This window comes from Taudactylus pleione, unplaced genomic scaffold (assembly GCF_031769625.1).
Source record: "Taudactylus pleione unplaced genomic scaffold, aTauple2 ptg000136l, whole genome shotgun sequence".
In the NCBI taxonomy this organism is placed as follows: domain Eukaryota; kingdom Metazoa; phylum Chordata; class Amphibia; order Anura; family Myobatrachidae; genus Taudactylus; species Taudactylus pleione.
Window position 1 is genome coordinate 7,819,320 of NW_028284538.1, and position 24,863 is coordinate 7,844,182.

Genomic DNA, 24,863 nt, shown 5'->3' on the forward strand with positions numbered 1-24,863 from the left:
GTAGTAGCTTAGAAAGGTGCTAAAAAGTGTTACATTAGTTAGAAGTAGTAGCTTAGGAAGGTGCTAAAAAGTGTTACATTAGTGAGAAGTAGTAGCTTAGAAAGGTGCTTAAAAGTGTTACATTAGTGAGAAGCAGTAGCTTAGGAAGGTGCTAAAAAGTGTTATATTAGTGAGAAGTAGTAGCTTAGGAAGGTGTTAAAAAGTGTTACATTAGTGAGAAGTAGTAGCTTAGAAAGGTGCTAAAAAGTGTTACATTAGTTAGAAGTAGTAGCTTAGGAAGGTGCTAAAAAGTGTTACATTAGTGAGAAGTAGTAGCTTAGGAAGGTGCTTAAAAGTGTTACATTAGTGAGAAGTAGTAGCTTAGGAAGGTGCTAAAAAGTGTTACATTAGTGAGAAGCAGTAGCTTAGGAAGGTGCTAAAAAGTTTTACATTAGTGAGAAGCAGTAGCTTAGGAAGGTGCTAAAAAGTGTTACATTAGTAAGAAGTTGTAGCATAGGAAGGTGCTAAAAAGTGTTACATTAGTGAGAAGTAGTAGCTTAGGAGGGTGCTAAAAAGTATTACATTAGTACAAAATAGCAATTGAGTAAAAAAGTGTTACATTAGTAAAAAAAAATATTAATGGCGTTTTGAAAAATGTTACATTAGTAAAAAGTAATTGGTTCACCGCATTGATAGATACATTATTGATATTTAATATTTCTCTCCATTTCGAGGTCTATGAAATGATGCCGGTAAGCAAAATACATACTGAGAATGGGAAAGTCTGCTGTGAGACTACAGATGGAACTGTGATAAACATCAAAATCTATCAGCGATCTGCCTTGGACTGTCTACTGGAAACCATCCTGACCCTCCAGGCCAAGTTAAAATCTCCGACAGAGACATAGCCAACCAGAGGGACTTCTCATGGAGCATCTATTTGGCTTGGAGTAAGGCGTCATTAAATATAAACCTTTTCTTATTTGTAACATGTAATTCAAATTTCATATGGTGTCATGTTAGAATGGATTCCTGCTGATGGTGATATAAAAGTTCTTTGGATATCCTTTACGAGACTTGGAGTACAGTGGTGATGAGGTTCTGGTTTTCCAAGAAGTTCCTATACTATTTTAAATTTACAGAATGGCAAGTCCTAAAGTCTCCTATTCATTACATCATACCAGACATTGAAAGCTGTGACATTCACCATTTATTATCCAAAACATTTATATGTTGACCAGCAAGAGTCATAAAGGGTAACCCAATAGGATTTCCCAAAATGTAATACAGAGGCATACAGTATAAATGGTTGCACAATCATTGTCTCAACGTGCACACTCAAAGTGACAAGATTTCAGTACAGTTGTTTACCTGGCAAGGCCCATGTTTGTGCTTTTCACTTGTACTGTATGTGCACTAATGCATTCATTTATCATTGACTTTTACATGCTTGGGCAGGATAATTGTAGCTGAAAGCATAGGCAAATGCAGGGGGGGTTAAAATCAGGCATTTGGAAACCCCCCTCTAGAAATCCTGCGTTTGCCACTGGAAAGCACCATGACACCTTGTACTACACTCTGGAAAGTGATGAATTGGAGAGTGATAAACTACCAACCAATCAGCTCCTAACTGTCATTTTAACAAACGCCTGTAACATGACAGTTAGGAGCTGATTTGTTGGTAATTTATCACTGTCCAATTTATCAGAGCTTAGTACTTCTCCATTTGTAACATCTGGTATGGTTCAGAAGTAAAGTTATTACGAGGGAACCAATGCAGCATTCCCTAATATCACTGTATGATTCATTTCCCAATATTATACCTTTTTTTAGTGGTAAAAATTACTATATGTACAGTAATCAACATGACTGCAGTAGTACATACCAAATTAAACATATTTTCCCCTTGATGTAGGTCTCCTTCATCAGCTTGGGCTGTATCTGCATTATGCTGTCTTTTACTTACTCTGTTGTTCAGCCAAGTCGGGAAATGTACTATATTGTGATGCCCTATTGGATAGGATTTCCGGTGAGTAATGGCTTCAAAAATACTTTTTCTTGCATTGCTAAACACTGACACTGGTTTCATATTGTAGCAAGCCAAGCTCAATGGTCCCACTGGATATGTATTTTAAGTGAAATACTTATATGTGCATTTTAACAATACACAAGCATTACCCATGATACAATACACATAAACATTACCCACCACTTGATTTGCAATAGACATTACAATATTGCTATCTTAAACACATGAGAATTGGCCACCAGCATTTAACATGTTTGACAGTATTTCACTTAGAATACACTTATCCATATGCCTTACAAACAGGGCCGTAACTAGGGGCTTGCGAGAGGTGCTGCCACACAGGGCACAGGGTCCTTTGGGTGACACAATTGCTCACCCACGCCTCCCTGCATCTGACTAGCAGGGTGCTTAGAATCAGAGCCGTAACTAGACTTTTTGGTGCCCTGTGCCAAAAAGAGCATTGGCGCCCCCCTCATTTTTCAAAGGGACATAATGCACCCAAAAAAGGGCCATGGCCTCATGGGGAAGGGCCAGGGAAGAGATAGGAGAGGCCAGGAGATGCTGGGGTTGAAATAAGAGGAAGCTACAAGCAAGAATGATAATAAACAGAAATTTGACAGGCCCAAACAGCGCCCCCTGACCTGTGGTGCCCTGTGCGATGGCACCGGCCACACTACCCTAGCTACGGCCCTGCTTAGAATAGCACCCTGCAGTCAGAATCTCTGCAGCAGTGCTGCCTAGACGTCCATAGAACACTTTAGACGTCCACACCACTGCCCTTACAGCCCCATTGCATCGCTTTAACCACCACGGAGGGGTGTGGTCTGCACCGGGCATCGGGAGCGCTAGTTACTGCGCTCCTTACAAAGGGTTGGTGCATGGGCGTAACTAGTATAGGTGCGAGGGGTGCAGCTGCTATGATGCCCAGAGCTGAGAGGACTCATCTTCCTTGTCAAAGTTACATGTGTTACATACATTTTTCACCATTGGGTGGTATATAATTAGGGGCCTTTTGCTATGGAGATTTCAAACACCTAGTTACGCCCCATAGTTGGTTGCATCTGTTCAAGACATATGAAGTCAGTTTTCCACTCGCTAAAATGATTTATTTATTCATAAAATAAAGTGTTACTTGAGAAAAACAGGTGAAAAATCAGTTATGTAGAAAAGTTTACTGAACTATAGCATGCGGGAAAAACAAATGGGAAACTCATTGACCTGTCACAACTAAAGCTCACAGACACGCAATATGAAGTACAGTATTCTGCTATGAACATGTTGCAGCATTCATATACAGAGCTGCAGGCAGCCTAAATGAGGAGACTGTAGAAACCAGTATCCGGTCATTAGGTCTACATTGTCTAGATAGACAATGTTTGGGTAGACAATGGAAGATAGACAGGCAATAGATAGACAGGGACTGAAGGTAGACAGAGTTTGAAGGTCGACACACTAAAGGTAGACTAGTAACAAGGTCGGCAGGTATGAATGTCGACAGGCAGTAGGTCGACAGGGACTGAAGGTCAACAGGGTCAGAAGGTTGACACACTAAAGGTCGACTGGTAACAAGGTCGACAGGTATGAAGGTCGACAGGCAGTGGGTTCGACAGGGACTGAAGGTCAACAGGGTATGAAGGTCAACACACTAAAGGTCAACTGCTAACAAGGTCGACATGTACTGAAGGTCAACATGGTCATTAGGGCAACACTCATATGGTCGACATGCAAATGGTCGACACATGGTTTGTTTTATTTTTTTAGCCCTAATCTTTACCCTAACCCTTCTCTTGGTGCCTAACCCTAACCCTCCCTCCTGATGCCTAAGCCTAACTGTCAGGGTAAGTGCTTAACCCTAACCGTCGGGGTAAGTGCCTAACCGTCGGGGTAAGTGCCTAACCCTAACCATTGGAATAAGTGTCTAACCCTAACCGTCAGAGTAAGTGCCTAACCCTAAGTTCCTAACCCTAACCGTAAAAAAAAAGTGTTGACCATTTGACTATGTGAGTCTCGACCTACTGCCTGTCGACCTTCATACCTGTCGACCTTGTTACCAGTCGAACTTTAGTGTGTTGACTTTCTGACCCTGTCGACCTGCAGTCCCTGTTGACTTACTTGCCTGTCGACATTCATACCTGTCGACCATGTTACCAGTCGACCTTTAGGTCGACCTTCTGATCCTGTCGACCTACTGCCTGTCGACCTTCTGTACCTGTTGACCTATTGCATGTCGACCTTCAGTACCTGTCGACCTTGTCACCAGTCGACCTTTAGTGTGTCGACCTTCAGACCCTGTTGACCTTCAGTCCCTGTCTATTTATTGCCTGTCTATCTTCCATTGTCTACCCAAACATTGTCTATCTAGATAATGTAGACCTAATGATCCACACCCGTAGAAACCGTACCAGGCCCGAAAAAAGATTTCCTTATAGTGCGGCATGAGAAAATATAACAAGAGGACATATTGCAATCTATCATCAGTATCTTTCTCATTTCTCTGAGACATGGCTCTCCACTGTCCGCATTAATCTTTGTGCTTAATGTATAGAGCTGGAATCAAAGCAGTCTTGGACATCACTGGAGTGCATTCCAATACTCAAAGACAAATTATCGCTATACGCTGACAATATAATGCTCTCCTAAGAGGGTATTAATGAAAGCTTGGAGAGAGATTAAATTGTGAGAGATAAAGTACCAACCAATCAGCTCCTACTTGTCATGGTACAGGCTGTGTTTGAAAAACAACAGTTAGGAGCAGATTGGTTGGTACCAATTTTATCTCCAATCTTTCATGAATACCCCTCATATTTGCATCCTTTGTCTGCTCCCCTGTCTTCAAATATATGTGTCGTATTCATAGCATGGAATATACTCAGATAAAACTGAGAGTTTGGACCTCAATGTCTCCCAATCAGAAAACTTCATCAGAGGAGTATTAATTTTAATTGGCATTCTTCTAAATTCAAAAACCTTCGGATGTATATCACCAAGTGTTATATAGAAGATCTGAACGCAGCTAACTTTTCCCTCATTCCTGTTAGCTAAGACACACAGTAATTTCGATCTGTCTCACTGGAATAATTCTACATTTCTTGGATAAGGTGGATGAATGCTTTTACTCTAATGCCTCTCTACCTCTTCCAAATGCTTCCAGTGAGTGTTACCCTCGATTTCTCTAATGGATGAAAATTGGCTGTAGGTAGGGTTAGGTTTAGGGGTTAGGCACTAGGGGGAGGGTTAGGGTTAGGCACTAGGAGGAGGGTTAGGGTTAGGCACCACGGGTGGAGGGTTAGGTTTAGGGTGCGGGGAGGGGAGGCGGAGGTTAGGTTCAGGCACTAGGTTGGAGGTCAGGGTTAGCCACCAAAGAGGGAGGGCTAGGGTAGGGAGAGGGGGAGGATTAGCATACTGACCGACTAGTGTCTGTATGCTAGCCCTGTTGGGATGCCGGTGTTGGGATTCTGACAGATGATTCCCAACTATCGGCATCCCATACATATATAAAATGTATTGGTCTGTTTGTGTATTTGGTTATGCATTCGGACACCCCTTCACCGATTAGGAAGAAAGCAACACGAGGTTGTCCAGTTGGATCCTAGCCAGGTTTAAGGCAGGTTTGGGTCATGGTCAGACCTCTCATTGGTGTACGCTTGGCAGAACTGAGCCTGTTCTGAGCCTCCCACTGGATGAATATGGATGATAACTTCACAGAGTGGTAACAATGGATCCCAGAAGACATATTAGGGGGTTAAGGGTTGATACCTTTGACCCAGGGATGTTGGACAGAACGTACAGTATATAAAATACTGAGACCTTGCTGATGCAGTATAACTACCTTGTGTCTAGTTGCTGTGCTCAGTCTTGCCATGGTGTATGACCTGTGACATGAAACTGTCTTCCACAACCTCACCTCTGTAGCGCAGTTTGGCTGTTCCTCACCCAGTTTTAAGCCTCATACACAGCTGTTTCTGTTATGAAAATAATGATCATTATCACCTGCTTTTATATGGGATGTAGTTATGTGTCACAATCCTGACGGTAGAATGCCGGCTAGGGATTTATTATAGTTGTCGAAATACCGCCGACTATCATAATCCAAGAGCCGGAATACAGGTCGACGCGTGCCCGAATGAGGTAAGTCCAGGGCGCCCGCCCTGTTAGCCATGGGGGGGAGGGTTAGGTTTAGGGCACTTAGCTGGGTTAGCATTAGGTTTTGGGGGGGAGGGTACCCCTGGGGGAGGGTTAGCGTTAGGCACCCCCAGGGAGATATTAGGGCTAGGCACCCCCCCGGGAGGGTTAGGTTTAGGGAGCGGTAAGTGGGCATTAGTGTTAGGCACCCCCGTGGGGAGGTTAGGGTTAGGCACTAGGGGGGGTGGTTAGGGTTAGGCACCACTAAGGGAGGGTTGGGGGGGGTCAGGGGAGGTTAGGATATTTACTTGCCTTTGAAGGGATCTCCTCCTGTTAGGCAGCCGCTGTCGGATTTAAACCGGCGGCTAAACAGCTGCTTGCATTTCAATCCCATTCTGTTTGGTATGATTGGTTAATCATACATCTGACTATAATCCCACATAATCCCTGACATTGTGAAAGTGTACCTAGAATAATTCATGATGTTTTGAAGGCAAAGGGTGGTCACACCAAATATTGATTTTATTTAGTTTCCTCTTCTGTTCATTCACTTTGCATTTTGTTATTTGATAAAAATAAACTATTAGCACTTTTATTTTTGACAGCATTGTTACTTTGCAGCACTTTTTCCACAACTGCCTAAAACTTTTGCACAGTACTATATATATATATATATATATATATATATATATAGAGCAATGCGTGTGTTCTAGCTCGACTCGACCTTCTTCAGTGTCACACTTGGTCACTGTACTTAAGGCAGAATGGCAAAACATACCATCTGCTGTATTATTTATCTGTATCACTTTTCTAAAGTTCTTAAATTCACACCCACCAAGTAGTTGAATTTGTTTTATTAGTGTACCAAAATTCACAAGGAAACTTTCTCTAAGAAGACAATATCATCCTATTATCACCAATCATGCTTCAGAAATTGCTAAATATCATAGCACTAATAAAATTAAAATGTATTATTTTGCAATACATTGACTGTGATTAAAGAGGGAAGCTTGTCCTATTAATAAGAGATGCCTATAATCTATACTTACAGACCTAATATCATGTAACTTGGACTAGGTTTTTGCTTCTATAGCATTATTAACATTCATTCCAGTCATTTCCAGTAAATTTTGGCCCCCTCACAGTACGACCGTTGGAATTAAATGCGATACAAAAGACATAAGATCTGTTTTTAAATCTGAGTTCCCAAGTGTGAGAAGACCTGAGTCGGGATTCGGTTCTATTTGGGACCCCATCCATACTGTTCAAATCTAATATATATATATATATATATATATATATATATATATATATCAGGGAGTCCCATTCATTGCAATCCAATTACAAGTGGTATCTCATGCACTCAAAATTTTTTCGGAGGGCCAAACCTGCCACTTTTCACAGCAAATTGTCCAATGAGCAGGAACTCTATTATGTTTGTGTGCCCAAAATCTCCATTTATTGCACTGGATTGCAGTGGCCCCACATACTCTTTATATAGAGCAGAATATAAACTACAATCACACCTGCTTCTAATTATCTGTTTTCTTATAGTTCATTATATCTGGTGCCCTGAGTGTCGTGTCTTTCAGATATCCAAAGGCATGCTGGGTAAGGGTTTTGACTCTTATTTTCCTCTTTTATTTTACTTAGATTCTATAATGTGCATATGAGTAAAAAATGTTATATAATGCATAGCACAGGTCTCCCCAACCAAGACAGTTTTTGCCACTGCAAATTAGTGTAGATGTTAAATAAATTTGGTTGGTTTCAGCCGAATTCCGTAGAACAAGGAAGGTGGGTTTTAAAACTAGAGATGTAAAATTGGGCAGGAAAACAATGTTTTCTATTTTGTTCCAACTCACCAGATCCAAATGTTACTTCACCCGTCCCACTTCTTCAGCCATTTTAAAATTCCCGTAAGAGAAGCAGGTAGCACAACATTGCGAGTTAGAGCTGAGGAAGGTGCTTGAAAGTTGTTAATTGGCTGTTCCTGTTGTCGTATGTTAAGGCATAAAGGTCGGTATTCAATTAGCATGGGTAAATTATCACTGCTAATGGATTCCCCGGGGGCTATACAATTAGCTCCGAAGTCCAGCCCAACACCGGCACTTATCAGTGATTTTTTTTCGGGACATGATGTGTCCCAAAAATGAATCCCCAAAAAGAGCTGTATTTCAGTTGCCGCAATGGCAAAAACACATAGGTCCATGAACTAATCACGGATCCTATGTGTTTTCGGCTGAATAATCTTATTTGTACGAACAAACAATTAGGATACCGCGATAAAAAAGCATTAAATCAGCGAAGTAATGATTTTATATACTTTTTTTTTTTTTTTTAAACAAAAACTCCTATTATATAGAGGGGTGAATTTTACTCTAATTTTACGAATTCTATATATAGTTAAATACAAGTTTTTACTTTTAATTCTGATTGATCATTTTAAGAATACAGATAATACATGCATTAATACTAACAAAAGGAATGAGATGTCATCGTAAAAAAAAAAACACATTCAACATACATTGTTTCACCTCTCTTATTGCCATTTCTTGGTCCAGTCATTGTGCACTAAGGATACATTACTTCAGACAACCTCTTCAAATTCCCTTCTATAAGAAACAGATTTAAAACTAATTTATTCTATTCACTAAAATTAGAGATGTGTGCCGACCCTTGGACTTTGGATCCGAAATCACCTTCGTGTTATTATTATTATTATTATTATCATTTATTTATATGGTGCCATATATTTACTTTTTTATTGGTTTTGGTTTTGCAAAACCACCCTCACATGTTTTGATTTTGCTTGTTGATCTGTATTTTTCGTAAATTGAAAAAGGGAAATAAAAAAATTTCATTTTGACCTATGTACATGCAATCCAAAACTCCGTGGGAAGATCCGAACTGGGACTCGGTTAGACTTTGTACCCCAAAGTGATTCTGAACTCGGATTTGGTTCGACACGGAACCCCTAAATTTGGTTGTTGGCGGTTCTCTGGGAAACAAACCCACACATCTCTAACTAAAATATAGTGTAGTTTATTGTGTTTGTCACAATAATGGATGAAAACTCTTAGGGGTATATTTACTAAAGTGCAGGTTTTTAGAAGTGGAGATGTTGCTTATAGCAACAAACCAGATTATAGCTATTATCTTCTAGAAGGTGCTAGATATCTGATAAGTAGAATCTGATTGGTTGCTATGGGCAACACTTCCACTTCTAAAAACCCGCACTTTAGTAAATATATTCCTTACTGTGCCATTCAGCAACACACCCAAAAGACTTTTCCAGATTCTCAAATGTAACTGCAACACTATTTTAATAATAGATACAGGGCTCTATTTATTAACATGATTTTTATTAAAATAAAGTGAAAAAGGGTGTTTTCACACCCGTTTCACATTATTTTAGTATCACCTATAGTTATTACAGGGCAATTGAAGTAGAATTCATAAAATTCTACTCCAACCCCTAAGTATCACTTATTTTTAGTAAGCAGATCGCATTTCCCATAATTGTAATGGGAAATGTGATCTGGCCAAAGTTTGTAAAAATAAATTGTAAAAAAATATCGGGGAAAGCCCTGTTATAATAACGCCATCTGGAGGTGGCGTTATCCAGGGTCTCCCCCAGTTACCGGCCTCCTACTCTGCTCTAACGGGCAGAGCAGAGCCGGGAGTCGGTCCCAGTAATCAGCTGTGTGGTCTAAACAGACCGCAAGCTGATTACTGTAAAAAAAAGAAAACAAAAAATGTATAAAAAATGTTTTACTTACCTGGCTCCAGGGACTGGTGATCGAGGCTCCGGTGATGTCTCCCCTCCGGTCAGCTGGTCTTCCATATTGCCTGGGGGGCCAGTCATCAGGTGATCGGGTCCCAGTGCAGTATGGGAGATCACCTGATCGGAGGCATGGAGGACATCACCGGAGGCCCGGATCATGCAGGTAAGTGTAATTAAGGGAGAGGGGGGGTTGCGGGGGGGGGGGAGGGGGGTCCGCGATCGTGGGGAGCTTAGCACCGGGGGGTAGCAGTGGCGGGCGGTCGGTGCATGCGCGGGCACTTCGTCACAGTATTTTTTGCGAAAGTACCGTGACTAGTGTGCGGAGGGAATTTGCAGGGACAGAGCTTTATCACAAGCTGTGTCCCTGCAAGGGATTTGTAGTAAATCCCTGTGATATTGCCTGAATTCGCAATGCAAATTCAGTCGATAATATCACACTACAATCTGCATTCAATATGCGGATTGTAGTAAATAGAGCCCACAGTGCAGTCACCGCATTGAATACATGCAGTCATATCACTTTAGGTGGGCACAAACTAGTACAAAAAGACCTGTGGACTGGTACGTGCCTTGCAGACATCAATGCTTTCTTAAGTATTTTACAGACGTCTGGGACAAAGGGAGCCTTAATTCCCATCCAGTTCTTCCTCAAGCAGCTGCCAAGCAAGCTCGAAGCAGGATTGACTTACCTCCTTTGGGGCTGGATCTTTAATCCCCTCCCATGTTTACATTCTCTGGCCCACTGGGAGACAGGACGTGAGGAATGCCTCTCTTTCCTATTGGATCATTTTTATCTCTAGGGGACTGGCTAGAAAAATTAGCTCCACCGCTATTTAGCCCATCCTAGGATTGCACTCTCAGTGCATATTAAACAGTGCATATGACCGATATGCCCCATGAATATAGATCTCCTGTGGCCGACGGTGGTCCCGAGTGGGCTTAACCTTTTTTGGACGTACTCTCCTCGCTTCATACATGGGAAACCTAGGACTACAAGTAATCGTGGCCATATCCTGAAGCCCGGTGGTAAATTAAGTACTGGTAGTTGGGGCAATGTAAATACTTTGGGGTCTATTCACTAAGCCTTGGAGAGAGATAAAGTACCCTGTCTTTGATCAACTGTTTGTTTTCTGTCATGTGATCTCTTTTTATATGTTGACACCATATCATGCTTAATGCTTATCTCTCACACATATTTATCAACAGGAAGTAATTGCCTTCATCAGTCTCTTGGCATGCCTTGGTGTTTCCATTGCGGTCATAGTCTTTACTATTGGTGATTTGGCCAGACTTTGGCAGGATGACCCTGCCTCTGTCTGTGACAAACTTTGCTATGGTAAAGACACTGATGACTATGAATACAGACGTTCCAGAAATAATCATGAATCCCAACGGGATCTGAACAGATGCAAGACGGGACTTCGGCAGTACCAGGTGTGGATCATGGTATATGTTTGTGTGCCCAATGTGTATCTTATGCTAGAAACTCAGGTGTGGCTGTAAATACAACATAATGGGCCAAATGTAATGGATTACGAATATGTAAAAAATCTGAGTTTAGCGCTAAACTCGCATTTTTCACTCACTCGCAAATATAATAGGGTGCGACTATAGTAAAACTCGCATTTTTGGGGCTTTACTATAACTCACAAAAAAAACATCTTGCATCCAGGTGTTTTCCCATTCTCAAGATAGAACTTGGGCAATGTAAAAGAGTGCGAGTGCTTCACTCGCACATATTACTGCCTGAGAAATCGCAAAAACAATAGACCAGCTTCAGGATAGTGAGTTTATCCTGAGCAGGTCAGAGTAACATAAAAACATGCACATATCCATGAGATGTGTGCATATAATAAAAAATATATATTTTTAAAATGACGTGCACCCCCCCTTCACAGTAAAGCCTGTGCTGGTTTTTAAAATACAAGGGACAAAATGTGTAGGGGGTCCCCTGTATTTTAAGAACCAGTCCATGCCAGGATTCCCTGGGGAGGTGGGGATGCCCCCAATAAAGGGGTCTCCCTCTCCAGGGTGCCCCAGGTCTGGGCTGATAGCCCAGGGCTATCCGCGACACCCCTGGCCGTTTGGTTTGATTATGTACAGTGTAGTGTAATAAATTGTAGTAAAAATATTGTCTTTTGCAGTATAACTACAGGTCCCATCAAGGCTCCCCCGCATGCTGGTACTTGGAGAACTTGAAGTACCAGAATGCGGGGCACTATGGGCCTGCTGGTACCTTCAGTTCTACTGCAAAAGAAATATTAAGAAAACGACAAGACTTACACACCGTGACAGTACAATTCAATTTAAACATACATACACACTCACAAACATTTATACTCACCTAGTATTCCTGTAGCCATTCACGTCCACTTGTCCATGTAGCATCCATGGATACCTGTAAAAAAAAATAGACACTCACCTCTTCCTATGCATAGTTCACATCCTCTTCGGTCCATGTAGGCATCCAGGGGGTTAAAAAAAAATATGCAAAGATCCCGATCCACATAGCGTTCCTCTGCAAAGGTTTAATGCTTTGACCGGGGAACCCAGTGAAAGGGTTCCCCTGGCTGTGGCATTATTCCCCTGCTAGAAAGAGCTTGGTGCTAGTTATGGAAAATACAGAGGACACCTACTCATTTTGTCCCCTGTATTTCCACAACCAGAACTGGCTCAGCCCTGTGCAGGTAAGTAAAATACAAGGGACCCCAATGCATTTTGTCCCTTGTACTTTTAGAACCAGGACAGGCTTTACATAGTCCGTTGCTGATTCTTAAAATACAGGGGACCCCTATGCATTTTGTCCCCTGTATTTTAAAAACCAGCACAAGCTCTACAGAGCCTGGGGCTGGTTATGCTTTTGCGGGAGGAAGCCCCTCATTTAAAAAAAAAAATGTTAATGTCACTTATTTTTTAACACACAAAAGCCTTCACGAATCTCACTGATCTGTGAATGCTTCTGTACATCTTGCACCTTTTAATTCTAATCGCATTAAAAGGTGTGAGCTTACATTGGAAATACCCGCACACATTCACATAGTGTAGTAGCCTCGAGCTCAAAAGTTTACAGGCTATTACATTTGCGAGTCCCGGCAACAACTCGCACCTTCAAAAAATGCGAAAAGGTACGAGTTGGATTTTTAACTAAAACTTGCACTCTATTACATTTGGCCCAATATATCTTACAAATTAGTGTTTCAGTTGCCTTTTAGACGTGTAACTAAATTAAGAGTAATTTGTAATAAAGGCTTAATGGCACCTATTTTCCTTAGTTTGGAGTACAAACTATTTTAAAAATGTTTTAATTTTGGCTCAACAAATATCCCACCCTGCTAATCACAGTGTTTATGATGACTGCTGCTCCTGTTTCCTGTCTAGTTGGAGGTGAATGTCTTCATTTTTGTGTAATTTGTTCGATGAGCAGTAGTGTGGGAGTTGGCACTAGGTTGCAAGGCTAGCTGTATTGCAAACATAATACTGAAGGGACAACAGAGGGGACCGAGATGCATGTTAAGGAAGACTGGAGATCCTCAGGAGTATTCAATGTGCACCTTCTAGTCTATTTCATTTCCTGGATCATATATGGAAAGGAAGAGTCCATCCTGAGATCTTGACATAAACCATGCAACTAGTCACTACCACTGCATAGGGATCCTCAGCAATATCAGAGATTAGTAACTGCCATAGGAATCTTATTAATATTTTGTCCATTTAGGTATTATTTGCAGTTCTTCATCACACAGACTGGTGCATTGTGTCCCCCCTACAGTAGTATCTCATTCTATTCTGCCCTCTCCTCCCTACAGACCATCCTGTGTTGCTTAGTGATTGTGACCTTGCTCCTAATGAGCTGGGGTCTCTGCACATCTCTCCTTAGTCTGGGCTGTAGACTGAAAGCTTTGTGTTCTGGCCACACATGTGAGGTAAGTGATCGCACATCACATCATTACTCTTCTATTTTTTACTATACTATGTAATTTTTGTTTTGGCTCCTAGTTTGGGACATTTCTTCTTTAACTGTTTAAAAGTTAATAGATTGGCTGTATATATTACATAGTTGCAGAGAATATATTTCATTTATTTATGTTTTTAAATGTTTATTTAAAACCATCTTATGCAACACAGGTCTCAAAAGTACTTATTATTGATATTAATATAATTGCTTATGTGCATAGTAATCATATGTAGCATAAGTTGTCTTTTCAGAGAAAATGTAGTCATACAGGGCAGATAAAAGCTTCATTAGATAACTGGACATTGGACCTGATTCAGGGCCTGATTCAGAGCCGGACGCTCTGACAGAGTGCTCGCTCTTAATCAGGGCCGCCCTCTGTTTTTTTAGAGCGGCCTCCTGGCCGCTCGCATAGCTGTGGGTGACCACCCACAGCTATAGCGAGCAGCCAGGAAGATGGCCGCGATGGTCAAGACCATCGTGACCATCGGGCTTGCGACGAGACCCTTGTGGTAGGGTCTCTACCAGAGCCGAAAGCACTCCCACTGACATCACTTGTGATGTCAGTGGGGCCGGCCCCAGACGGTAGGTGTTCCCATGGGAACGCCTCTGTCTGGCCAGCCATGCCCCCGGTCCGCCCACCAAAGGGGGCGTGCTGTCACTCAACATCGACAGCACGTCCCTTTTGGTACGAGACCCAGAGCGATGGAGTGCCCGTCGCTATCCGGGTCTCGCGCATGCGCACGAAGGAGTTGCGCACTGGGCCAACATCGACCCGCTTGCGAGCGCTCAGAGCTCGCGAGCGGGTCTGAATCAGGCCCTCAGTACGGATCGCTAACATGATTGCGGTAGCAAGTACTCTCACAGTTCTGCTGCAAAAATATGCTAATGAATGCATTCGCAATGCCATCGCAGCCCAATATAAAGATTTCCCCTGTCTCACATCCGTAATACCTTGCAATCCAGCGAAAACATCGGGGACATCAAGTAACCTTGTAGGCTCTCGCATAATTACTGCAGGTCAGACCTTACTCAGAAAATGCTAACCTTCCGGCACGCAGTGAGAGCTCCAGCTGTGTAGATAATTTATGAACGCCCCGGGGATTCGGTATGATACACCGCTGGCCGCATGGCACCGGCAGCTCCAGCCCGACATGGAATGAAATCCCGATCGTATAGAAGGTAAGTACTTACTAACCTAACTCTACCCCCTAACCCTCCTTTAGGGTGCCTAACCCTAACCTCCCCCCTGTGCCTAACCCTAATCCCCCCTCTAAGTGCCTAAACCTAACCCCCCCCTTCCCTGCCGCCTAAACCTAAGTCCCCCGGGGGGTGCCTAACTCTAACCTTCCCCCAGGGTGCCTAACCCTAACCTCCTGGGGGGTGCCTAACCCTAAGTCATCCCCCGGGAACCCTAAACCTAACCCCCCACGCGGCTGTCCGCACTTGGCGCCTAGCATCACTTCGATCGGGATGCCGGGCGCCGGTCTCCCGACATAGGTTAGTTAACCCTCGCCGGAATTCTGTAGTCTAGATGCCGGCGGTCGGCATTGTGACTGCCGGCATCATAAACGTATACCTGCCCCGGTAGCAGCGTTCAAACGCACTGACACGCCTGCATTTCTCTGACCACCCCCGTCACCACCCCCAAATGCTTACTTCCAATCAATCACTCAGTGATGGGTCTGCGCTGTGTCTGTGATCGCTCAAGCAGCGGTGTCAGCGTTGTTTCCAGATTGCAGTGTGAAGGCTAACTAAAAAACCAATCAGTAAGACTTACACACCCAATTGTCATGTGTCACTCAATGTAGTATCTAATGAGTCTGCTCAAAGCATCTGGGTCAAAGTAAGATCCCTCCTCCTCCCAGGATGATATCCAATGAAAAGGAAACTCAGATGTACTTATAGTTCTTCATCCAGTTAGCACATTAAAGGGTGATGGCCAATGGGAAGGAAATATGGTTATACTTACAGTTCTTCATCCAGTGTGCACATTGATTACAGTTCTACGCATAGTAAGTTGCAACTAATCAATGGACTTTTTGCAATCAATATCGCCAATCTTAATGACTTGGCCTAATTGATAACCTGATAGCCAAGTAGTAATAAACTGTTGATTTATCTGCCGCTGATCTTGTTCCAACAAGTCTCTTGACTCTTGGTAGACATACAGTATCAACAATGCTAGTTGATTATATGCAATGCGTTGGGTGTAGTACTATCTACTAGCATACTAACAAAATTACATTTGCTGACTACAAACTTAGACCTACTGTACAATAACATTCTATATTAGAAGGCAAACCTGTTTCTTCCTTCTCATCACATACAAGATTGACGGTCTTATCCCTGCAAAGAAAACTTGAGTCAATCAAAGTCTCTTTTAAACATTGGATTTCTTTAGCAGTCTTTGCAAGTGACACACACAACCTCCTTCTCTGTACTAGACCGTTCACTTATTGACAACTTCCCTTATGTATTGGCTCACAGGAAGCGATACCTGCAAATTCCTCATGATATTTCACTGGGGTTTTTCTTTCGTTAGCTGCTATAGAGCTCCTGTTCTGCGATTGGGTATCCATTCCCCATGAAGCCGATCCACTTTTTTGGGTGTGTTATATCCCTATTTGAAAAATGGGGGGGGGGCACCAATGCTCTTTCTGGCACAGGGCACCAAAAAGTCTAGTTACGGCTCTGACTGGCAGTCATTCGTTTAGACATGTCCAGCTGCTGGCATATCCAATGAAACAAACTTTTTGTTTTGACAATTCCTTAGTTTGTGTTCTTTGCTCTTAATGGCCATCATCGTATAACACTCCTCTGTGCCCAGGATGTACAGCCTCTAGCAACAGGTTGCTATTACAATCACAGTTCCTCTTTTATTCTTTATGCTACACTTACCAAAGTTTTGTCTGTACCCCTTCTTGTCAAGACACCCATGGCAATAAATTTGGTGTAAATAACACATTATAGATTTTATTGACTTTGGTTTTACCTCTTATCTTCAGGTACATACTGTAAGTCCCTTCGACTGTTACAGGTTTACACGCTCTCAGTGATGTTAACCTCTCCTTTTTGCAACCGAAATGGCTTGTGAGTCATTATACCAGCAATCTACCATGTGACTGTTTGTGATATGTAAAGCTGACTTATTATTGTTGTTACAATTTCTTTCTGTAGCTTTCACATTTTGTAGGTTGCATTCAGGGACTTTGTGTCCTACTTTATGACATATAAAACACTTATACTTGAATTTTCTGGACTTTACATCTTTAGTGTGTAATACAGTATTCTCATCACATAATTCAACTGGTATACAATCATGGAACTGCTACAGCTTTGTCCTAACAATCTCTGATAGCTTGACTGTATTAGCTTTTAAAGCTACAACTAGGAAATAGAATTCAGACATTAAGTTCTGAAGCATTGCCATATCGATATCCTTGTCATCGACTTGGACTCCTACAGATGTTAATTGCTGATTGTAGCGTCTAAGTTCCCAGCGACCAATGGGAGACTCAGATGTTACAAACAAGTAAGCTTTTATTTCAGATTGAAAGGCAGAGCCAGTGTAATGGTTTCTTACACAAGGCAAACAACAGTTCAGGACCAACAATTCAGCTTACATGAGGCAGCAGTTCAAATGAGCAGAGTATTCACAGCAAAGTCAATTTTCAGATTGTCCAGCACAGAAAGGACTGTATAAGGTCCAACCTTTCTCTCACATTTCCACCTGACTAACTCATCTAACCAGGTCTTAAATGAGATAAGGGTGTGGTTTCTACAGGAGGTTAACCCTTTCCTCTAAATGTGGGAGAGACCCACTCTGTCACATACTTCCCCTGCTAAAGGGCAGATCTAAATCGTCTGCGATGGAAGCCCTACTCTTCAGCTCTGTTTGGGACCAAAAAATCTGCATTCATACTGTATGTAAACATCTGTGCCAGTCTGTGCCGGACTTCAAAAGAAAAAAGCTGGAGAGCCAGGTACCACCTTGTCAGTCTTGCATTAGAATATTTCATGGACTGCAACCATTTTAACTGTGCATGATCAGTAACCACGGTAAACCTGACCCCACAAAGATAATATCTCAATGCTTCAAGAGCCCTTTTTCTATTCCAGAATACCTAATCTCCCGGGGGAACAACTTTCGACTAAGATATAGAATAGGGTGTTCAAAATCATCAAACTCCTGACACAAAACTGCCCCCAAGCCCACATCTGAGGCATCTGTTTGTACGACTTGGTAAAATCTGGGGACGTTAAAACTGGATTTTTACACAAAATATGTTTTATTGTGGTGAATGCAGACTGACAGTCCCTAGACCACTCAAGTTTACTTGGGGCAGAATTTTTCAAACAATCTTTTAAGGGAGCAGCTAAGGTGGAATATTGAGGCAAAAACCTCCTACAGTATAATAGCCCGCCAAACCCAAGAATGATCTGAACTCTTTCTTGGTAGTCGAAACCGGGGCATCTGCTAGTGCCTGTACCTTACTCACAAGGGGCTTCAGACATCCACTGCCCACCACTTTTACCTAGAACAGATTTCTTCAAATTAGCAGTTAAACCTGCCTCCTGCAAAGAGTGAATAACAGGCCTAAGCCTATTAACATGGGCATTCCAATGCTGACTGTAGCTACAATAAGTATCCTGCAGCCTAACTCTGAAGAGGATGAAGCACTTGGTCTATTAACCTCTGTAAAGAGGCAATGTCATCATAAATAGTTCCAATGGAGTAAAAAAGGCAGTTTTTCTCGTTTCCTCCATCAACTCAATTTGCCAATAACCCTTTGTAAGATCAATGGTAGAACTATATCTGGCATCCGGGGAGGGCAGGTTAGGTTTAGCCACTAAAGGGGGAGGTTAGGGTTAGGCACCAGGGAGGGAGGGTTAGGGTAGGGAGAGGGGACGGATAGTATACCAAACAATAAGTGTTGGTATGCTAACCCTTTCGAGATGTCGGCATCAGGATGCTGACAGCCAGGATGCTGTGCTGCCTAGGGGAGCCGGCTACTGGAGGGCGCCGCTGAGTCCACAAAAAATCAAGGATTTCTCTTTTAGTCCCTGCAGGGACTACTGATGACCAAGGCAGATGCAGGTGTGTGTAGGTAGTGGGGGGGGGGCTTGTCTGTGTGTGTGTTACTGAGTGCATACAGACTTAGTGTGTGTGGGGTGTTGGTGGTTTTATTGAGTGCTGACAGGGTTAATGTGTGTGTGGGTTTAATGAGTGCTGACAGGATGAGGTGTATATGTGTGTGAGTGGGGGGGGTTAATGGGTGCTGACATATATTGGAGAATGGATGTATGGCATAATGTATTGAGGCACAGCTTTATAGCACATGTGTGGCATGTATATTAGGTGCATTGTGTAGCATGATTCATGGCTACATGTCATACAATATATTTGGTGCACAGCTCTTTGGAATATGTATTGGGGGCACAAATGTGTGGCATATTATGTATATTATTACTAATGTGTGGAATATTTTGTATTGGGGCATAGCTGTGTGGCATATTATGTATTGTGGGCACAAATGTGTGGCATATTATGCATTTGAGGCACTAGTGTGTAGCATAATTATGAATTGGGGATACAGATGTGTGGTATATAATAAAATTGTGGCACAGATGTATGACATATTATGAATTGGGGGCAGGGTATGAGGCACAGTATGATTTTGGGAGTCTGCTGTGTGGCATATTAAAAATTGGCGACACTACTGTGTGGCATAGTATGAATTGGAGGGAGCAGGGGCAGTGGATGAAATGTTGCCTATGGTGCCCAGACACCTTGCACCGGCCCTGCCCATACCCAATCCTTTTAAATGATACATTAAAGTTATATTTTAAAGAAGAGTGCCTGCTAAGGACGACATCTTTTCTTCCTCTCCAAGTTTCCAAGAGGAGGAGCTGCAGTATCTACCATCCAGGGCTGTATTACAGGCAATTCTCTACGTGACTTAAGAAACTTATCACATTGTAATGGTTGCCATGAAGTACTTCTGAGAAAAATAATTTGTCAGACACATAACTGACTGTTTGACGACAGGTGCTTACCACATTAATGAATAATATGGGGCAAATTTAATTAGCTGTGAGTTCCGTAGTGTCACTTCACAGCTTATTTCTTCAAGCTCTCCCACAATATTCCAATTCAATTAGAAATGACAATTCACGGGCATCATGACAATGTTTCCTGTTTATTCTGTTGAAAGTGGAGGGCGTTACTGCTCACACTTTCCATGGCGGTTTCATTCCCTGTCCCAAGACACTGTAAATGTGCAACGTCATCTTGTTCACTGTGTTGAGTGTCATAGTGGGAGACTGCAGTTTCACCAGTAGAACCCAGTATTATCACCAACCACAATGCCGTTCAGAATTCCTGGACTGCCATCCGGTCACCAACTACACTCACTTGCTGGTGAGTTGTATATCACACTGCTCCACTCCATTAAACCAGTATATAGCAGTAAGTACGGCTGTATCTCGTATAACACCAATAAAACTGCTACTCTGGTTAAGCAATTGGACTGTTCATTGTCTCAGGGCATCCACTGGTGAGTACTGAAACTCCGCTATACCTGCAAACCCGTATACACATATTTCCAACATATTCTGCAGGGCCCAACATCTGTAAATTGCAGAAAACAGCTGGGAAATCATCCTAGACCCCAAAAACTGTTACATAAGATACCAGGACAGTCTAGTAATGGCCATATTCAAAGTACTGGAGACAGTGGCATAAGTTCAGCTATCTATCTATCTATCTATCTATCTATCTCATATTTACTAAAGCAAATTTGCGGGATATCCCCCGAAACAAGGTTTTTGGGTCCCCACAAGAAACAAATAACACACACATTAATTATTGCTCCAGTTCCCCATGGAAGACTTACTTGACCTGTCAGTACCAGAGGAGAGAGGATCTCCCAGACGCTCAGCGATGGGCTGCACCAGCACCCAACAGTGGCTGCAGCCTCTGTTACTGCAGAAAGCACAACAGAGCACTGTGCAGGCGAATCTGCGAAACGGCATGCAGCTGCATCTCTGTAGATCAAGGCCTGGCCACGTCTGAGCTGCACAGAAGAGCAGCCTAGGGCTGCTAGTATTTGGGGGCATGGGAGTCACATTTTCTTTGTTTTTTTGCAGTTTCCTTACCACCATAGAGCTATAGGGAGACAGAGTGAAAAGTAATAACGTGCCAACCAATCAGCTCCCAACTGTCATTTTTCAAACACAGCCTGTGAGATGGCAGTTAGGAGCTGATTGGCTGGAAACTTATCACTTTTCACTCTGTTTCCTAGCACTGCTTAGTAAATAGACCCCTTAGTTCTGTACTGGTTTCACTATGACATGGGATCCACACACTGCAGGTCTCTATTTTGATATTGTCTTGCCTGGGGCTGATTTCAACTCTCTCAAAAGGAACCCATACTCTGCTTTAGTGGGAACCAGTCCAGGCTGTGTAATGCTAGGGTTGGTTGAGGAATGTGAGAGAGCCACACAGCCATATTATTTTTAATTCACAGATCTTCTCCCATTTATTGGATATCTGAATTTAGTGCACAGGGTGGAAACCACACTGAAATAAGATTAGAGGGGTGTTCAAAAAGATCAGGCCTGGCCAACCTGTGGTTCTCCAGCTGTTATGAAACTACAAGTCCCAGCATGCTCTGTCTCAGTTTGGCTATTAGGGAATGCTAAACCTGTGGCAGAGCATGCTGGGATGTGTAGTTTCCCATCAGCTGGAGGACCACAGGTTGGCCAGGCCTGAAATAGATGATAATAGCCATATACAGCTTACTTCCTCGACACTTCTGCAAACATACCTGTATTTTTTTTTTTTGCACAAAAGCCATGCAGAATAGCAATCAGGCTCACTAATCATGAAGGGAGCATCACTCATGCTTGCTGTTAACAGCATGTGTATGTAACTGACACTGGTTTATTGCATTATTTTGCAGCACTGTACAAAGTACATGGTGGCACTCAGATTCTACTGTAAGGACACCTCTGATCTCCTCTGACACTGACGCTCGGCTAAAGGGTGACTTCTGTCCTGTAGCTGAATATCCATGTGTTCGCATACTCAGTATTATTGGGCGGCACCATCACCACTGTGAGGGGCTTAGTAGGTGCCACTGTAGAGGCGTCCTCTGTGTGCGGGTTCTGGCAGATGAGCTGACCGCTGCTGATTACAGTACATCACTCTCCATGCAGCAGCAGCAGCAGGAGCAGGAGTTGTGCATTTTAATGTCACATGCAAAATGGCAGCTGCGCGATTCAAGAATCCAGCAATGACCGCATCTAAGGTAGAACTCGGTGGGCACTGAAGCAATGGAGAAGGTGCCCCTTCAGGGCTGGCACCTCCTTTGTTTCTTGTAGTGCCGCCCCTGATTGGAGTTATTCAAATGGAATGAAATGGTAATTTTTTGCAACTTTTATAAAAGATAGAAAACTCATAGCAAGTGTATTCCTGCAATAAGTGTCTATCTGCTGCAGTTCAGAGCAAACACATTGCAGTGTAGGTGAGGCCTGGGGACACTAACAAAGCTATATAGTAGCTGAATAAATATTGACCAAGCTGCATTTGGATGTGTTTCACTGATAACTAAGTTGTATGACGCACTTGGGCAGGTCTGTATCTCAGGCTGGCAGTCCACAGACTATCAATACTTAGCTAGGGTGACACCAAGCTCTGCAGCTTGATTATAGATACTTCATACTAGGGATGTGCAGGCTCGGATAGGTTCGAGTTTGCACGTGGAGTTCAGATTTTTCCCTCCAAAAAAACGGAACTCAGAAAGAGGCAAAACGTCATCTTGCATGGACGAACATCATCATTCATGGACTTTTGTCCAGGGTATTTGGTAGAGACCCCCCTTTCACACTACAGCTTGTACCTGGGAAATTCCCAGGTAGCACCATTCAGACAAGAGCAGGGTTTTTCAGAGTTTTACACAGAAAATCACAGTTTTGTCATTTTAAGTGGACGTTATGCTGGCACACATTAATGAAGTCATGCAAAGGTGGGGGCTTGGTATAAGGGGACTGGGAGGGGCACCCATAAGGCATTGCTGTATTTCCAAGCATCTGTGTAGCATGGAGAGCTTGTTTTGTCTGGTGGATTTGGTGTGCTACACAGCAACTGAGGCATGGCTGAAGCTGCTCACACTGTTTTTAATCGTACAGTGTGAGATCCTGAGAAGAAGGGAGCATTTTGTGGTGGAGAGGGCGTCCAAGCACCGACGTTACCTATGCCGGAGGAGAGCCTTCATGTTGTCCAGCAACTCATCCATATTGAGAGTTACCGGAGGGTCATCTTGCACAATATGGTCTCGAGATCGACAACATGGAGAGGCTTTCTAGGCTACGGTACAGGGGTTAACAGAGAACCAATGGATTACAAATTTTAGGATGTCGCAAGGCACCTTTAATTACATCCTGGTATTCCTGACCTTGTCACTTACCAGGCACACTACTTGATGGAGACAGCCCATTGCCCTGAGCAGGAGACTTATGGTGGTATGCTACACCTGGCAAGTACCGCACAAAATCCTGCTTGTTTGGTGTAGGCATCTCACAGTTTATGTTTTGGTGCGTGAAGTGACCCAGGTCATCCTGGATACCTTGTACCACCGGTTTATTGCCCTACCCCATGGGCAGTGACTGGATGAGACAGTGTCCGGGTTCCTGTGCCACAGTTACCCACAGTGTGCTGGGGCAATTGATGGCCCTTACATACCCATAATTGTTCCCATAGACAGCCCAGCTGACTATTACAACAGAAAGGGATGCATTTTATCATTCTGCAAGCCGTCATTGACCATCGGTATTGGTAAGCCACATTTATTACTTTTAATTTGATATATATTGTGACCTGCATGCAAAGTAAAGGATGTAAAATGTTGTGTGTTTATATGTATACTTGTAACCGGATCTTATATACGCTTTCTATCAGAAATAATAACCAGTATAATAATAGATGCAGTATTAGATATAAATAGTGTACATTTCTGTAATATGTTTTATCTACATTTCTTCTATATTCTAGTGTATTTTAAAGTTAAGGGTATATTTACTAAAGTGAGGGTTATTAGAAGTGGAGATGTTGCCCATAGCAACCAATCAGATTCTACTTCACATGTAACTAGCACGTTCGATAAGATAACAGCTAGAATCTAATTGGTTGCTATGGGTAACAAGTTGCCCCAAACTGTTGTGTGTTTAATAGGTCTATATGTATAGTTTTAACCGGAGTTTATTTTGCTCTCACAGCTTCACTGATGTTTTTATTGGCTGGCCTGGTCATGCTCATCTCATGACACTCGTGTGCTGGCCAATTCTGATCTGTACAAGATTGCGGAGGAGAGGCAGAATGGTTGGCTGTTTCCTCATGAGGTAACTATACAGACATTTATGTCATGCTTATTATTGCTAAACAGATATATATTGTCTTCCATACCCAACTCCAACATAAGTCACCCATTGTTTGATTCTTACATTATGCTAATTCACAAACTTAACTACTAACTAGAAATAACCACACGGACACGTATGTGGAATTAAAAGAGGACACAGCCGAAATTTATTGATCAATTTGTAATTAGAAAGATAGTGGCAGTAAAAAAGCAGTGCTCCAAGGCCACAGCCCACCAAATATATTTGACTAAATAAATAAGAGGTGTATCCCCGCCCGATGCAAACTGGCCTGAGCTAGAACCATTCTCCCTTAATTGGTATAGCCTTGACCCCCCTCCTTAAGATGATGGCCCGGTCCTCCCTCAAGGGGAATGACCAACTCGCCGCTATCAAAAGGCAAATGCCAGGCACTCTTACGCTATAATAGGCCGCCTAGGAGCACTGCTTCCTGCCAAAGCTTGGCTCAAAGAGCCGAGCCCCGCCACCCATCAGGAAATAATCGCACACCAAGGAAGACTGCAATGTTTCGAATATAGCATTCTGGACCTGCGCCAGTGAGGTGTATCCCA

At 42.8% G+C, this 24,863-nt stretch overlaps 1 pseudogene; it reads left to right on the forward strand.

The window, feature by feature from the left end:
- Positions 1–722: 722 nt before the first annotated feature.
- On the forward strand, positions 723–24,225 carry LOC148522957 (transmembrane protein 176B-like; annotated as a pseudogene).
- Positions 24,226–24,863: the final 638 nt, after the last annotated feature.